The sequence below is a fragment of the Schistocerca americana genome, chromosome 1 (genome assembly GCF_021461395.2).
Source record: "Schistocerca americana isolate TAMUIC-IGC-003095 chromosome 1, iqSchAmer2.1, whole genome shotgun sequence".
NCBI lineage: Eukaryota > Metazoa > Arthropoda > Insecta > Orthoptera > Acrididae > Schistocerca > Schistocerca americana.
Window position 1 is genome coordinate 718751101 of NC_060119.1, and position 13141 is coordinate 718764241.

Consider the following 13141-nt stretch of genomic DNA (forward strand, 5'->3'; position numbering starts at 1 on the left):
TTTGCTGGAATAATTCTAGGTGTCTCATTTACAGTAGAGAACGTGTATAGAACACATGCTCGATCCATTCCTGAGTACTGCTGGAGTGTTCGGGATCCCCATCAGGTTCAGGTCGGGTTAAAGGAAGACGTCAAAGCAATTCAGAGGCGTGCTGCTACATTACTGGTAGATTCGACAAACGCTCAAGTGTTACGAAAATTCTTCGTGATCTCAAATGGGAATCCCTGTTTTCGCAAAATAGAATTGAGAAAATACGTAGAAGCGGAATTTGTGACAGACTGCATAACAATTTTCTGCCACTTCTCGCGTAAGGACCACGAAGATAAGACGAGAGAAATTAGGGCTCCTAAGGTTGCTTATAGATAGTCGTTTTTCCCTCGCTCTGTTTGCGAGTGGAACAGGAAATAAAATGACTAACATTAATACAGGGTTAGCTCCGCCATGAACCTTATGGTATCTTGATAGGTGGGTATAAGGATGCAGATGTAGACGCAATACGCAGTATGTGATTCATTGTGGAGGAGTTAAGCAACGTTAACATGTCATGGCAGGAAGAATCTGAAAGTTCTGGCATTACAGAGTCCTACAACAACTGACGTATGAATGACGAAAAATAAATTTATCACTGTGTTGTGAATGGATCCATACGAAGATCAGAGTGGAGATTTATAGAGTATGTTCCCTGCATAGGAACTATGTTCTGCTTGCATTTGGAAACAAAGTTTTCCCGCGCCCGGGTTCCCGGGTTCGATTCCCGGCGGGGTCAGGGATTTTCTTTGCCTCGTGATGACTGGGTGTTGTGTGATGTCCTTAGGTTGGTTAGGTTTAAGTAGTTCTAAGTTGTAGGGGAGTGATGACCATAGATGTTAAGTCCCATAGTGCTCAGAGCCATTTTGGAAACAAAGTTTGTGGTAAAGCAACTTGAAGATTCGAAGTCCGTGCGCCGTTATTTCATGGCATAAAAGGGAATGACCTGTAGCCTCTGGAATTGGCGGAAAATTGTTCAGCAGCAATGCGTCTTCTATTGAAAACTCCCACCATGTCTATCAAAATGTTTAAAGAAGTGCCATATATGTGATGAGGAATACTGATATTTTTGGGTTTGGATCACTTATACAGACGGCAGTTGCACTGCACGATGCCTATTCCTCGGCCCCACACACCTTGCACTATTGGCGACATGACAAAGGGGTATATCTTTCAAAGTGATGGAGCACAGCAATTAGTCGTCCTTTCCTTTGGGGTTTTATTAAGTAAATTTAGATTTCGGCTAGGGCCTAGCCATTATCATTATACTATACCATAGTATCAATGCGTGCCCTATTACGTTATTCCCCTGTTGTTGGGGGCTTCAATCACAGTTCGTTCAAGACTAGTGACAGACGGAAGCCAGAACAATAGGGGACACATGTGCTAAGACATGCATTGACACTATGATGATGGCCAAGCACTACCCGAAATTCAGATTTGCTTAATAAAACCTGAAAGGAAAGGACGGCTGATTGCTGTGCTCCATCATTTCGAAAGTCATATCGCAGTCGTTGAGTGTATCTACATTCCCAATGGAAGGTAGCTTGATAGAGGGCTATATTTCGTAGTCGGCTCTTTGTTCGGCAGCACCAACAACGCTTTAAATAGCCCTTCGCATCGTGATGCACATAATGTAGTACGTGAATTATGAAAAGGTAAATTACGTAAGACACAGACATAGTTGCAGTTTATCAGTATTTAAAGTGTTAAGCGCCTAGGTACCGAATGAACCGCCCGCAAAGAAAACGGCCCTACCTTGATTTACCGTGCAGTGCAGTGCCTGCCTGCTTGCCAAGATACGGCCAGTTCTCACATGGCAGTTGGCTCAGCGTGGGAGTATCAGCGCACGTTATTCGACGTCGTAAGTTTTTGGGGACTGTGACGAGAGCAATCGGTTGGTTCTTTCTCTCCAGTGCCAGACAACAAGTACAGTCATTGAGGCGTGCCGTAGTCCTTGACCATCGTCACAAAACGTTCTGGACGCCGAACCTCTGGCTAGGAATTGTTGCCAGAGTCTGTGAAGAGCAGACAAACGGACGTTTATCGCTGTGGCCACCTGTGTCTCAGTTTGACCGACGTTAAGTGCATTGCCGTCGGGTTAAATTAATCCATGAAGATGTTACCTTCTTAGTCTCAAACATGAAACTATTTGCTGTGCACAGAAGCGTGCTGCGTCATAGATGCTTGCCAAGGCGTAATTTTATGTACCTTCACTCTGATAAATCGCCTCAACTGTTGAATATTTTTTGAGTTACTGGTGTTCCGCAATGTTTCACTTCCTCATTAAGAAGAGCACAAGTGTGTGGATCTCATCACGTATTTGTTGGGTGACATAAAATACTGTATTACCGATGATATATTTTAGTGAATTTAGACTACTGCGCTACAACTCGCTGTCTCCGCAGAAGTCGAATCTCTAACAGTAGTACTGCGCCCGTTGAGTCGGAGTGGCGACTGTCCGTGCTTTCCCTCTGTACCGACACGAGAAACGGAAGAGCACGACAGAGCCCTGTCTGGCCCTCTGCGAGGTCTCGCCGCTTGAGCGCGCCGGCAGTCGACCGCCTGAAAAGCGTCTTTCTAATGGCTCCGCAACTGAGGCCCGCTTTCCCGAGGAGTCTGCTCTTGCGCGCGACTGCAGCCGCCAAGGTGATTTGATCTGCTGGCTTTCCTCGCCCCTGCTGCTGCTGCTGTTCCGCTGCTCCCAGTCCCACCGGCGGTGTCTGACGGCTGAATTGCAGCCTGACACTGCTCTCGCCGGCTTTCATGTCTCGCGTGAATGGCGCACCACCCCTCCTCGAAGGAACGACTACGGAATTGAATTCCGTATTACCGGGCAGCCTCTGTAAACTCAGCCAGCCACAAGAGTTTTACATCGTCCTCTATAGATCCGTTACACTTTTTTGGAGACGTAAAGTCATCTTAGATGTTTAACGAGAAAGTCGTGTGTGTGTGTGTGTGTGTGTGTGTGTGTGTGTGTGTGTGTGTGTATATATGTATATATGTGTGTGTGTGTGTGTGTGTGTGTGTGTGTGCGTGCGTGTGTGTGTGTGTGTGTGTGTGTGTGTGTGTGTGTGTGTGTTTCCCACACCCGCTAAACCACTGGACTGATTTCAACCAAACTTACTACGCTGTTTTATTACTTACTGTTAGGAAACAATCGCTGTAGATGAAGAACCACGTACCTATCCAGGGAGGGGAAGGGGGGAGTGAAAGAGAAGTTTTGGCCACAACTCGTAAATACCAAGAATTTGTTTATCCGGTATTTCCCAATGAGATCAGTTAGCGACTTCCAACAAACTTCACACACAATTTAAAACATATACGCGACCTTTCCTCGTTTACAACCGCCACCGTTCAAAACGTTTTCGCTGTTAACGCAGTCAAACTGAACCTCATCAGGCGTGACGTCTAAATTCAATACTTCGTCACTAACTCTATTCGAAACACACTTCGTGTACAATATCTACATACACTGAACAGGCAGAACATTATGACCATCTGCCAATAGCCGGTAGCTCCATCTTTGGCACGGATAACAGCGGCGACGCGTCGTAGCATGGAAGCAGTGAGGTTTTGGTAGGTTGCAGGAGTGAGTAGGCACCAGATCTGCACACTCAAGTCACCTAATTTCCATAAATTACGGGGCTGAAGGCCATAAGCTCTGACGCCACGTTCAAACACAACCCAGATGTGTTCGATCTACTTCAGATGTGGCGTGCTGGATAACCAGCTCATCAATTGGATTGCGCACTGTCTTCCTCGAACCACTGCGTCACACTCCTGGCCTTGTGACATGGCGCATTATCTTGTCGAAAAATGCAACTGCTCTCGGGAGACATGTTCATGTGGAAGGGATGTACGTGGTCTGCGACTGATGTACTATACGCCTTGGCCATCATGGTGCCTTGCACGAGCTCCACTGGGCCCATTGACGCCCACGTGAATGTTCCCCAGAGCGCAATGGAGCAGCTGCCAGCATGTCTTCGTTCCAGAGATGATGACCACCGATGTCAAGGAACTGTTCGCCTGCAACAAGACGGATTCGCGCACTTCATCTGCAAAAAATGGTTCAAATGGCTCTGAGCACTATGGGACTCAACATCTTAGGTCATAAGTCCCCTAGAACTTAAAACTACTTAAACCTAACTAACCTAAGGACATCACACACACCCATGCCCGAGGCAGGATTCGAACCTGCGACCGTAGCAGTCCCGCGGTTCCCGACTGCAGCGCCAGAACCGCTAGACCACCGCGGCCGGCTTCATCTGCATGATCGGATTCGCTAGACAATGCAACGCTCTGCCACTGCGCCAACGTCCAGAGCCTATTATCGGTGCCCATTTCAGTCGCAGTTACCGATGTCGTCGTGGTAACATTGGCACTTACATGGCTCTTCGGCTGCGGCGGTCCGTCGTTAGGAGTGATCGGTGCACTGTCTGTTCACACACACTTCTAGTCAACGCAGCAATGGAGTCTGGTTTTAGTTCCGCCACAGTTCGCCGCTTGTCCTGTTTTACCAATCTGTAGAGCGTATGACGTCCAGCGTCTGTAATAAGGGATGACGGCCAAACCCCACCGGTACCTGCACGTAGTTTCACCTTGATTCCGCCACGTGTTCAGGACACTCGCCATAGCAACCCCCGAACACCCGGCAAATCGTGCAGTTTCCGAAATGCTTCTGCCGAACCTCCGGGCTATCACAATCTGCCTTCCGTCAAACTCAGATAGATGCCGCTCCTTCCCCCTTCTACCCGCGCACAGCACGCTCACTGATAACAGATGCACCGTGCGTATGCCTGACTAGCAGTCATTCCTCGCCATGTGACGCTGCTATCGTCTGGATGCTTTTATATCCACAGTGCGTCGGTGGTCATCATGTTCTGGCTAATGTGTCATTGTACGACAAACAGTTCAGGAGATGCAACATCATAAACATTTAGATGCGTGAAATCGAAACGGCAGGGTGAAATCCCATAGAGGTACAAATGAATATATGTGATAATATATGTGATAATATATGTGAAATATGTTAAAGTACGTGAAATCGATGAGACATGTGAGTATCTGAGCAAAGCCGCGGGTATAGAGCGCCTATTTCATCCGTCGATCGGCGTCAACCAAACTTCGTACACACATTACTTGATATCTGAGAAGAAATAACTGTGGTGACAAGAACCAGTAACCTTCTTTTGGGGTGGCCATGATAACATGGAGAGAAGTGTTGGGGGAGGGGGGGAGGGTGGAGGGAAGGGGGGAGGCGGGGAGGAAAGTAAGAGACGAACAGACGTGGAGGGGGAAGGAGGCCATGGACACAGATATGACGGTGGAGGAGATTCACAGAAACAGGACGGACCAGGGGATCGGTTGATGTAATTTGAATAAACTCATATCCAGGGAACGCTGGGTGCTCAGCTAGCCTTATGGATACACTGCGCACATCTCCAAGAATTTCTGCGTTAATTTGTTTAAAAAGTGCCAAGAGGAAGCACAAACACGAATGGTGCAGTGAAGACATTCTCCAGTGCACCAGTTGCAAACTGGAAGACGTTCGAAGCGACGTACCAAATAAAACTAAAGTAGCACAATAAAGTAGGAATAATCATCGGTCAGGAGTCAGAAACTGCATATGGGGCCTTATGTAAAGTTTTTTTCGAGTGGAATCCATTAAAAATGCATATCTGCTGGAATGTTGTGAAAACTACTTCCAAATTGATATAAATGGCTACCAGGCAGTGCCACAAGGTGAAAGATCAACTCGTATCACATGTAAAACTTTCAAAAGAAAAATGTCAGTATAATGAAACGTTTGTCTGTTAAATGCAAAAATATTATTATTATTATTATTATTATTATTATACTGTGTAAAATAGACTTCATTTCATAAATTTTAATGTTGGGACATTAAAGGGAAAAGTTGCAGAATTAGCCTGTAATGGTTAAAGAAAACCTTCGTAAACCTTAAGGTAGATATCTCTGCTAAACAATTCTTCTTTAGTTAACCAGTTTGCTTAATAGAGATGGAATGCAATCTATACGCCAGGAGAAAAGGACTTGGGTTTGGAAATCAGTGCTTCCTTCCTAACAGCTTTGTTCTTCAGGAAGCCTATACTGCACAGTTACTTGAACAGTAGCTACAAATGTTCCTCGGTGTTGAGATAACCGAACGGATGCTGCTGCTGTTTCTTCGAAACAAATTCATGTTATCTCCTGTGTACTGACTGAGCAGCCTACAAGCTATCGATCAGTGCTACCCTCGCCACCCTCTGGTAGCGTCCATTCAGGAGTCCATCTATGCCCTGGAACAGTCCCGCCGTTCCGTGGTGTTTGTGTGGACCCCAGGACATGTCGGAATCCCCGGCAACGAACTTGCCGATGGGCTGGCCAAACAGGCGACGCGGAAACCGCTTCTGGAGAGAGGCATCTCCGAAGCTGACTTGCGTTCTGTCTTACACCGCAGGGTTTTCCGGCTTTGGGAGACGGAATGGCATAACAGCAAGCACAATAAACTGCGTGTCATTAAGGAGACTATGAATTTGTGGAAGTCTCCCATGCAGGCCTCTCGCAGGGAATCACTTGTCCTCTGCCGGCTCCGCACTGGCCATACGTGGCTAACGCATGGTTACCTGCTCCGTCGCGAGAACCCACCTCAGTGTCGCTGTGGCTTCCAAATGACGCTCGTCCACCTCTTGCTGGACTGCCCACTTTTAGCCGCTCTGCGGCAGACACTTAACTTTCCCAGCACCCTTCCTTCGGTGTCTGGCGACGGTGCCTCCACAGCAGCTTTAGTTTTACATTTTAAACGTGAGAGTGGGTTTTATACTTACATGTAGTTTTTAACGCATGTCCTTTGTCCCTCTGTATCCTCCACCCTAGTGCTTTTAGGGTGGAGGTTTTAATGTGTTGCAGAGTGGCTGGCTTTCCCTTTTTATTCTTTTGATTGGCCAGCCACTGTAATCTGCTTTCATGTTTTACTCTCTTCTGTTTCTAGTCTCTCTATTGTTTTCTTGTCCTCTTTTGTTTCTTTTAGTGTTCGTTGCCTTCCGTTCGTTCTTTTTGCTTTTCCTTTCTTTTCGTTTTGTGTTATAGGTTTCGTCCGTTTTATTCTCACACTTGTGGCATTGTTTTATTAGGAACAAGGGACCGATGACCTCGTAGTTTAGTCCCTTTTCCCGCCTTTAAACCAACCAACTAAATTCATGCTATCAACCAGAAACCCCTGAAATGAGTATACGCACTGAGATGGCACCGAATCTGCAGTTCACTAGAGACGCCCGTGAGGTTTATGAATTTAAATAACGTACGGCCCGTAAAACTCTTACAGTTTGCTTTCTTACCGAGCGGTTCTAGGCGCTTCTGTCCGGAACCGCGCTGCTGCTACGGTCGCAGGTTCGAATCCTGCCTCGGGCATGGATGTGTGTGATGTCCTTAGGTTAGTTACGTTAAAGTAGTTCTAAGTTCTAGGGGACTGATGACCTCAGATGTTGAGTCCCATAGTCCTTAGAGCTATTTGAACCTTTTTTTTTTTCTTTTTTTTTCTTTAGTGACGCGACAAGTCAATTGCAGCAAATCCTCAGGGGTGTTTAAATGACTCATACGATTTCACAAGACTGTATCGTTTGCAGGAACGACGACAGAAACTTCGGGTAAGTTCAATTTATACGTAGGACTGTGAAGAATTTTTGTTTTCGTGAGGTACCATCGGGTCTTACATGGGCATATCTTTCACACGCTAACGAGACAACCTTGCATTAATGTGTCTTCCGCCTGGTGCACGACAAACATACAGACGACAGTCACTCACGTGCCACACTTTCGCGAGCGTGTCTGGAGTTAGTGCATTCAATGCTGATGCTGTGGAGCGTTGCAGTTCACTCAGAACTGTTCGTAGGTTAGGTACAAAGAATCTTTAACAGTAGCAGGTGACCTTCAAAGCCAACGGTGCAATGCACAATCCATACGCCCCTTAAGCTGTAAGTGGTTAAGTGCCGCACTATCGACAACAATCACGTCAAACAGTGGTAACTGAATCGCAGCTGTTAAAAAGGAGAATGCATATCGTCTGCAGTGTAATCGCCATTTTGACTCTACACGCAGTGGGGAAAAGAGCGTTAGTTTTGTGAAGCCGGCTGAATCTTTTTGAAACAGCCTGTGTATTTATTGCCGAATTAGTGTTGTTGCCGCCTTCAGGGATCTGCACATCGCGAGTGAAAGGACACTCCTGCAATGGCGCCTTACTGTACTGCCGACGACGCGTGGATCTAGACAGCTCTCGGCTGGCTACCTGCAGGACGCCCGTTAACATAAAAAATCAGACGCAGGACAGAGCATCGGCAGGTGTCGGCTGTCGTGGCCCTGTGATATGGCCATAAAACCAGGAGCTGCCGCCTGCCGTTTCGGGGGATGCGGCAAGGCTCAGCGGGGTCGCGACTCCAGGCTGCATAAGCGGAGTAAGGGATCACGCAAGCGCCCCCAGCATCTAGCAGCCAGCAGTTGCCGCTACACGGGACAGGGTCGTTCGTCCCGCCCTCAGAGCAGAAATCTATCACCCTACACTGAGTTGACAAGTCATCGGATATCCCCTCGTATTATGTCGGGCCTCCTTTTGACCGTGCAGTGCAGCAACTCGACGTGGCATGGAGTCAACAAGTCGTTGGAAGTCCACTGCAGAAATATAGAGCCATGCTGCCTCTACAGCCGCCCATAATTGGGACAGTATTGCCGGTGCAGAATGTTGTGCACGAACTGACCTCTCCATTACGTCCCATAAATGTTAGATGAGTCACTTCGGGCGATCGCTTGAATAGTCCAGGATGTCCTTCAAACAAATCAAACATTTATGGACAGGTTACGTGGCGCATTATCATGGAAACATGAAGTTTGTGAATGGCTGAAAGTGGTCTCCAAGTAGCCGAACATAAATATTTCCCCTCAATGATCGATGCAGTCGCACCAGATGACCCAGTCCAGTCCATTCCATGTAAACACAGTCCACATCATTGTGGAGCCACCACCAGATTTCACTGTGCCCTGTCGACAACTTGGGTCCATGGCTTCGTTGGGTCTGCGTCACACTCGAACCCTACTATCAACTCTTACAAACTGAATTAGGGACTCATCTGAAAAGGCTGCGGATTTCCAGTCGTCTGGCGTCCAACAGATAGGATGACGAGGCCAGGAGAGGCGCTCCAAGCGATGTCGTGCGGTTAGAAAAGGCACTTACGTCGGTCGTCATAGCCTATTAACGCCAGATTTGGCCACATTGTCATTACGGATACCTTTACCGTACGTCCAACATCGATTTCTGTGGTTATTTCACACAGTGATGCTTGTCTGTTAGCACTTACAAATCTACGCAAACGCCGCCGCTGTCGGTCGTTAAGTGAAGGCCCTTGGGCACGGCGTTGTCCGTGGTGAGAGGTAACAGCTGAAATTTGGTATTCTCGGCGCACTGTTGACACCGTGGATCTCGGAATATTGAATTCCCTAACGATTTCCGCCATGAAATCTAGCTCTAACTACCACTCCGCGTTCACAGTCTGTTAATTCCCGTCGTGCGGTCATAGTCACACCGGAAACATTTTCACATCGATAACCTGAGTACAAATGACAGCTCCATCAATGAACATCCCTTTTATACCTTCTGTATGCGATGCTACTGCCATCTGTATATGTGCAGATCGCTATCCCATGACTTTTGTCACCTCATTGTATACCGCCATTATTATGAGCACGTAGTTCGGATCGGCTTGCTATGAATATACCAGAATTAGAGAGGTGAACGTCATCTGCCAGAGTGTGTAGAGACAACAGTAAAGTTCGGAGGTGATGGTGTTATATTGTGGTCGTGTTTATCATGGAGGGGTCCTGCACCCTTGGTGTTTAGCGTGGCACTATCTCAGCACAGGCTTACAACATTGATGTTTTAAACACCTTTTTGCTTCCCACTGTTGAAGAGCAATTCGGGGATGGCGATAGCATCTTTCAACAAGATCGAGCACCTGTTCATAATGCACGGCCTGTGGCGGAGTGGTTACACGACAATAACATCCCTGTAATGGACTGGCCTGCACAGAGTCCTGATTTGAATCCTATAGAAAACCTTTAGGACGTTTTGGAAGGCCGACTTCGTGCCAGGCCTCACCGACCGACATCGATAAACCTCCTCACTGCAGCACTCCGTGAAGAATGGGCTGCGGTTCCCCAAGAAACATTCCAGCTCCTGATTGAGCGTATGCCTGCGAAAGTGGAAGCTGTCGGCAAGGCTAAGGGTGGGCCAACACCATACTGAATTCCAGAATTACCGATCGAGGACATCACGAACTTGTAAGTCATCTTCAGCCAGGTGTCCGGATACGTACTGAACGCAGAAAGCAAACTGTTGTGTAGTTCTGCTGATCGTTAACGATAAAGCATTACCTTCAGTTGTGACACTGTATTTGTAGGTGCAGTGCTCGTTCGCGAATACAAGAGCCCGATAAATTCTAATAAATTCGGAAGGAAACCAATATTAGCTACGAACGAGGCTTAACATCGGTCGACACCATATTTTGGTTGCTTACTGCATAATGTCGCTCGACATGCTAAGCCGCACATTGAGATTTTTCTGTGCGTGGATAAAGCACACTGTTTCAGATAACCTAGACATCCTTCAATTAAATACGTGAGGCGTGCATAAGACAACATACACGTTGCTGACTGTTAAAAGAAACAACTTTGTCCCGGTCAGTCGTGTTTGCGAGGTAGTAAGAGAAAAAAAAATGGCTCTGAGCACTATGGGACTTAACATCTGTGGTCATAAGTCCCCTAGAACTTAGAACTACTTAAACCTAACTAACCTAAGGACATCACACACATCCATGCCCGAGGCAGGATTCCAACCTGCGACCGTAGCAGTCGTGGGGTTCCGGACTGCGCGCCTAGAACCGCTAGACCACCGCGGCCGGCAGTAAGAGAAAGCAATCGTGATCTGCAACTGCGTATTGCTATTTCTATTGCTGTAGAGTAAGCTAGAAGCTATAGCATGTATTTCTCCGTGAGACGGCTCGTCGTAGAGATATCTAACACTATGTCTCTGATTTACAGTGAGAACTAAACTTTGACGTGATACCTCTTGCATTAGGTAAGTGGAAGACTGCCAGGATTCAAGGTGTACAGAGGACAAAACGTGTTGCAAAGTATCAACAGCGACGAGAAATACTAGACAAAGTCGATCCTTGGCGATCAGACCCTGGGGCGCGAGAGAACACCGGCCCAGCAGCGTGTGCGGCGCATGCGAAGACTCATTCAGCATCAGCCTGTGTCTGCTAGCATATCACCGTACAACGCGAAGTCAACGTCTGATGCCGCATAGCTGTTTCCATCATTCTGGTGACAATTAATGATCCCTTAATGCGAGCCGGCCGAAGTGGCCGTGCGGTTAAAGGCGCTGCAGTCTGGAACCGCAAGACCGCTACGGTCGCAGGTTCGAATCCTGCCTCGGGCATGGATGTTAGTGATGTCCTTAGGCTAGTTAGGTTTAACTAGTTCTAAGTTCTAGGGGACTAATGACCTCAGCAGTTGAGTCCCATGGTGCTCAGAGCCGTTTGAACCTTACTGCGACTGCGGCGGTGCGAGATGACGTAACCTGTGCCTAGGATCGTTAGAAGAAACTTCTCTGAAACAGATCGGATTTCCATGTGGCGAACGTCTAAATGACTTGCTGAGTCTGCACTTCGTCCACATTTCTGTAATTACGATTAATAAACAATCAGTTCGTAAATAAAGGAGGTAAGCTAGGAGACGAGGTACTGGTGAAAGTAAAGTTGTGAGCGCGGGTCAGGTGTCGTTCCTGGTTAGTCGGTGGAATGCCCGGGAAATGCAAACGTCCCGGGTTCCAGTCCCGATCTGGCATAAAGTTCATAGTTTTAGTCTGCAGAGTTTCGAAAGCGTCAATTTTTAAAGCAAGGTCAAATTTTAACGTCATTGCTGCCAACACGAATTTCCACTCTCTCGAAAGCTCATTGTACTAATTTTGTCAGTGCAACTAAAATTAGGTCAATCTGCAATGTGAAACAAACTCGTCTCTAAAAAGAAAAAAGACACTTTACAGTATAGAAGTGTATTTGCTTAGTGACAATTACAGAAACGAACGTCTCTATAACAAGGAAAAAACATGTCCGTTCTCTCTCTCTCTCTCTCTCTCTCTCTCTCTCTCTCTCTCTCTCTCTCTCCGACTGTCTCTCTCATACACACACACACACACACACACACACACACACACACACACACACAGACAGAGAGAGAGAGAGAGAGAGAGAGAGAGAAAGAGAGAGAGAGAGAGTTAGTTAGTGGTATGAAAATAGGTGCAGACATCTTGCATATGCTACAACATTCAGATATTACACTAGATCTGGCTATCCGGCCCTCAGTATTCCGGCCTCTGAGTAATCCGGCGCAATTCTAAAAACACGTGCACAATGAGTTACCGTGCGCAACAATGCTTTAAATACTGTATTTGAAATAGTAGCTTTCCTTAAAGTTCTGAATCATGTCTTCTAAAAGGAAACACGTTACGCTAGACTTCAGGCGGAAACTCGAAATTTTGGATAAGTTAAATCGAGGTTCTTCGCAGAAAGCCATTGCTGCTGAGTTCAATGTTGGACGGGCAACGTCAAAAAGAAAGATGTTATTCGACAGTACTCAACACAAATGGATAGTGATTTGGGAAAACGGAAGGTTATGCGAAAGAGTGAGAATGAAGAACTAGACGTAGCTGTTTATAGATGGTTCATACGACAACGCAGTAAAGGAATTCCAGTCAGTGGCCCGATTATAAAGGAAAAAACAGCTGCATTTAACAAACCACTTGGCGGTAGTAACTTGTTTGCAGCGAGCGAAAGCTGGCTATCAAACTGGAAAAAACCGACATGGCATACGGCAGCTGACAGTCTCCGGGTAGTTGGGCGCCTCAGAGAGAACCTGCAGAACGTCGTGAAGAAGTTTCGTGATCATACTATTGTAATAGGGGGAGACTTCAATCTACCAGGTATAGAATGGGATAGTCACACAATCAGAACTGGAGCCAGGGACAGAGACTCTTGTGACATTATCCTGACTGCCTTGTCCGAGAATT